At 43.6% G+C, this 5367-nt stretch overlaps 1 long non-coding RNA gene across 1 annotated transcript; it reads right to left on the bottom strand.

The window, feature by feature from the left end:
• Positions 1-1088: 1088 nt before the first annotated feature.
• Positions 1089-4700, bottom strand: LOC309830397. The gene is made up of 4 exons (XR_014297479.1): positions 4584-4700; positions 3399-3507; positions 2360-2423; positions 1089-1323 (listed from the first exon to the last, which is right to left on the bottom strand). It is a non-coding gene; the product is annotated as an uncharacterized lncRNA (long non-coding RNA).
• Between the last annotated feature and the right edge of the window lie 667 nt (positions 4701-5367).

The raw sequence follows: 5367 nt of genomic DNA, 5'->3' as shown, positions 1-5367 counted from the left end.
CCTCCAGCACTCCCAACCCAAGCCTCTTCAGTGAGCTTCACATCCTTTTCCTTATCCCGTAGCGTCCATCAACTTGTGACAAAGCATAGAATTTATTTATAACATCCGTTTCCACACGAGAGTGTAAGGAGGGAGAAAGCATGCAAGAAGGCGCAAGCAGGCAAAGGCTCTTGTCTAATTTATTCATTGATACGTCCAAGCATAGAGAACAGGAAGATCCTTGATAAATAGTCCTGAAAAAGATACAGATGAGGAAACTAGTAGTAAAGCTCAGAAAGTTTAAGTAACTTCCTCAAGGTTCTAGAGCTAGAAGAGGGTCACAGTAGAATTCACACTTGGGGATGTCTAACTTCAAATCTCTTAGCCTCTCTGCTATCTTTTTTTTCTTCTTTGCGGTACGCGGGCCTCTCACTGTTGCAGCCTCTCCCGTTGCGGAGCACAGGCTCCGGATGCGCAGGCTCAGCAGCCATGGCTCACAGGCCCAGCCGCTCCGCAGCATGTGGGATCTTCCCGGATCGGGTCACGAACTCTCAACCACTGCGCCACCAGGGAAGCCCCTCTCTGCTATCTTAAGTCCATGCAATTCAGGATTTGTTTTAATCAGGGCCATGGAAATTCTCACTCCACTGAATAGGATCACTAAAGTGTTCTCTGTCTAGATTTATATATATATTTTCCATTTAAACAAAGGAAACAGAAGAGGGCAATTCATCATGCGTTATTGCGGTAGTTTTACAGCAATTTTAGCAATAATGACATTTAAGTAATAGTGATATTTAATGATAGCATAATAACAATAAAATAATAGCTCTTAAATGTACTGAAGACGAATCGCATGCTAAACTCGGTGCTAAAATATTTCCATGTATATTTTGTGCAAAATCCTTATGAATATTCTATCAGATGAGCTTTATGTGTAACTCCACCAGGCATACTTCTCTTATTCCGCTTTCAAAGATAAGGAAATTGATGAGCAGTGTGGTAACCATTTAATCAAGATGAGACTGGTAATAAGTTGTGAGTATGAATTTAAATTCAGGTCTAACTCCAGAATTTGATTCTCAATCCATACATGAAAATTCTGATAATTCCTTTGATAAGGGTATGGTCTATGTTCTCTCCTGGAAAACATCCCCCATTATGTCTGCCTGTGCTCATACCTTCAGAACACAGTCAAGTTTGAAACATGATAAAAATGTTTAAATAGTGTGCTTTAATAAATGGAAATATCTTCATCTAAACAATAACACAAAAAGGCAGGCTGAGCCCCTTGAAGTGGCTTCGTTGCTATCTTCCATCCAGAACAAGAGACGGAATCAACAGCTGCAGAGTAAAGAAAGCATGAAACCCAGAGATGGAGGATTCTGTAAATGACCAATTACAAGACTATTAAGCCACACTTTCATAGCAAGAGGCAAAATATTCCATTAAACTGAAAATTCTTCTACCCCTCACTCCAAGGCCCACACAAACATTAATGTTGCATTTATTAGGATGTATTTCCTGTGCTCTATCAACTTGACTTTCAGCAACTGTATTAATACAGTCCTTTCGCTTTGCACATATATCTGAATGATGGATTCCATTACTGGAGTTTTGTAGAAAGAGTGGAGTGAATGAAGTAAAGTTTGGGAAGAGCCATCATAATCCATAATGATGGGCACTGAATCAGGACAAGAAGAAACCTCTCTTCTCATTTATTTGAATGAAAATTCTACTATATATTTATTGCCTCTGTACAGGGCCATCTGTTGAATAGTGGAAAACAAGCATCTTTCATTTGGAGGTAGGATTTGTGTGCTCAAGTTTCTATGGGCCTGCAGAATTAATCTTGTTTGAGAAATGAAATAAAATATAATTTCTTACTGTAAGTAGATGTGGTTAAGCAACTGGCAACTTTGATGTCTTTAAATCACTGCAGTTTCAGGGTAGGCAAATCTATAATTATTTCAAGCACTTCTTTATTGGTGCAACAATTGAGCAGTGTACATAGTGGTCAACAACCCGGGCATTGTCAGACGACTCCAAGTTTGAATCTAGACTTTGCCACTCACCAGCTATGTGACTTTCAGCTATGAGAATCACTTTCTTCAGCTTTACAGTGTGGATTATTATATGCCCTTTGCAGAACTACTGTAAGAACTAAATGTATATGGGCACAGTGGCTCATAGTAAGGGCTCAAATTAGTACTGTGGTCACTACTAGTAGCATTGAAAAGAAATTAGAACTTCTATTCTCATAAAGTGGGATATGTGCCCCTTTATCATTGTAATTTCATATCATTTTACTTTTGACCTTATAATTTAATAGCTCGATCCAAGAAACATTTAGCGGTAAATAGAATTGAAAGAAGATTACCTGTCAAACATGAAATACTGTAGCATCAAGTGTGCTGGCACAATACTCTTCTCAGATAATTAACCTGTAAAAATATGTTATTGTCTTCTTTTTAATTAAGCACATTGAACATATATATTTACTGTGCCAATTGGCGAAAGGTCCATTAATTAATCAGTCTAACTATATGCTGCATAAACGTCTTCTAAACATAATCGTATATGTGTTTTATTTGTTGGGAAAATGTGTTTGAGATTGTTCTTTTCTGCCTATTTAAAGTAAAAGAGGGTGAGAAGTAGAGTTAGGCTTAATGTACTTTGTACTCCATTATGCCATGAAAATGCTTCTGTGCCCTGGAGACAACAACAAAAGATTTGCTTTAATGACAAGAATCAAGTATGTTCTAAAGCTTCCAGGTAGGAGGCGTATAGGTTGCAGTTTATATCAGAAGTCTTTGCTCTCTCTCTCAACTGCGTCTAGATGGGAAAGATGTGGTCACAAATGCTTCAAGGTGACGTAGTAAATGTTGGAAAAGAGGGGGGTAGGAGGCTGAGTTTTGAATATCTCAAACCTGAGCTAGAAGGATTTTATTTAAAGAAAATAGCGGATATTATTTTTCACTTCAGGAATGCCACTCAGCAAACCTGACATTAATGTAGGAAATTAGCTCTTTTAGCTATGATGCTTTCAAATGCACATGGCTGAAAACAAATTCAAAATAGTCAAAGGAAATTTAAAAACAAAAACCAAACAACAACAACAACCTCAACAAACAAGTACTAGAAATTCAGGGATGCAGCCATATTCAGATACAGTTGGATCTGGAAGTTCCAGAGTATCAGCAGGGTTCCAGCTCTCTCTCCATCGCTCAGCCCTGCTTACCTCTGCAAGACTTTATTTTACAGAAAGTCTCTTCTTGTGCTGGATGGTAACTGGGAGTCCCAGAGTCATATCTCCCCAGCTTAGAAATTCCAGAGAGAAAAGACAATTCTTCCATGTTTCTCTGAGAGAAAAGTCCTGGGGAGGAGTCTGATAGACTTAGCCGAGGTCAGATGCCTACCCATGAGCCAATCACCTGCTTTACTGGAGTTCAGTCCCTGGGCGACTCATCCCCGGGGCCCGTGAGGAGGCAGGATGGCATTATCCGGCAGTTCTCCAAGAAAAGCCTGCTGTTTTTGTAAGATGAAAGGGGAGAGGACATGGATAATGAAACCTGTATCTGCTTCTGTAAAATCCACAGAATCTTACTCCCTGCCCCGTGTCGATGACCATGCAGTAAGCTGACCCAGGAGGTCATTTTTCCCACAACAGTCTTTATATATATGACTAAGGAACACACTGGTAAAAGAATATGGGAGAAAGTCTGAGTATGACAAGTCAGCTAGACTGATATTAACTAAAAAAGCTGTGTGAAAATATCCTTAAAAAGTTGCCCCCAACTCACTCAAAGTCCAAAGTTGGAGCTGGAAATACAATGTCATGGAGTTTGGATAAGAACAGGTTTTCTCCAAGCTGAACTATGACACAGAGATTAGAGGCTTCTAGAAACTATACTTTTTCAAAGAAAAAACATCACATGAGAAAAATGAGGCCTAGAAAAATTAAATGACTTAAGGTAACATAGCTAATTAATGGCAGGACTGAGACTAGAGTATACTTTGTGTAATTGGCTATGGTCTTTTTTGTTTGCTTTTGTTATCACTTCAAAACGAGACAAACTTAAAGAAAGGAAACACAACCAAGGCTCAGTGGTTGGAAAAGAGATGGATGTGAACGCCCACTTGTTTCTTACGTATAAAGTTACCCCTCGCAGTGTTTTGGAGGAGAAAACGCTGGCTCTTCCCAACGTTGGTTACATACACAAAGATTCCAAAGACAAGACAAGTGCTTTGCAAACAAAGTAACTAGAACCAGCTCAGGCTTCCCTGCGCCGGGTCCTACGTTCCACGGTCAGAACCACCAACTGTATCCCCCCGGGTAACAAAGTGATTCAGAAAAGCTAGCGTCTTCAGAGAAGGGAGAAAACTTAGCCGGGAAGAGAGTCAGGAGAAAACTTGCTCAGCTTCTTGCTAGGGTCTGAAACGATCCCAACAGAGTCCTTAAACCCCTCAGGTTTCCCCAATCAAGCACCCTCGCCTCCAACCTGGGCCACCCCAGATCTGACTATCAGAGGAAAGAAGTCTGCGGACGCACGGAGAGCTGACCACCCCACGAGAAGGACCTACGCGCGGCCGCACCCACTCACCCGCCGCTCCCCGGGAGACTGGAGACCAGCGCGGGGTCCAGGTCCTGGGCGTGGCAGACTCGTCCCTCTCCGGGCCCAGCTCCAGCTCATCCCGGCGCGGCCCGCCCGGGCGCCGCCATCTTGACCAGAAAGGGGGCCTCGCGCCGGAGGCCCCTGAGCGGGCGCCCTGAGCGGAGCCGGAGCGCCGGGGAGCCCCAGGTCGGCGCCCTACGTCCCCCGCGCGCTCGCGCCCCGTCCACGAGCGACGAGAGTCCCGCACGCAGCGCCCTACCCAGGCTTCCGCGGAACCGACGCCCCGCGCAGCCCGCACCACGGCTCAGGCGGCGCCGAGGGCGGCCCGGGCGGAAGAGCGGGCGCGGGGCACGCGCTCGGTAACCTGGCAACGCGGAGCAACCCGGCGTCTCCGGCGAACCCCAGCCCTCCACCACGAGGAAGCACGGACCCCCGCACCCGCCGCCCAGCCCGCGTCGCCCCTCGGTCGTTCCGCCCGCCGCTGCCCGCTGGCTATGGTCTTTTAAATCCATGATACAACGTCTGTATGTAACAAATCTGTTAAACCCTAAATGTTTATGATATTCAAGTAATCCATTATCTGAATTACTCTTGAAGATAAAACATCCAAAGACTTCTTAATTGTATGGGTATACGTACATAAAATACACGTGGAGGTAACTTCAAATATAGTATGTGCCTGTCTCTAATTCCTTCCCTCTCCGCTCTTTTAAAAAAATGCCCCTTTAAAAATTGCCCACTCACCATCTGTTAGGTAAATTTGCTGAAACAC

Source organism: Grampus griseus (genome assembly GCF_964374135.1).
Source record: "Grampus griseus genome assembly, chromosome: 11".
In the NCBI taxonomy this organism is placed as follows: Eukaryota; Metazoa; Chordata; class Mammalia; order Artiodactyla; family Delphinidae; genus Grampus; species Grampus griseus.
Note: the sequence above shows the minus strand (reverse complement) of the source record. Positions and strands in the feature narration are given on the sequence as shown.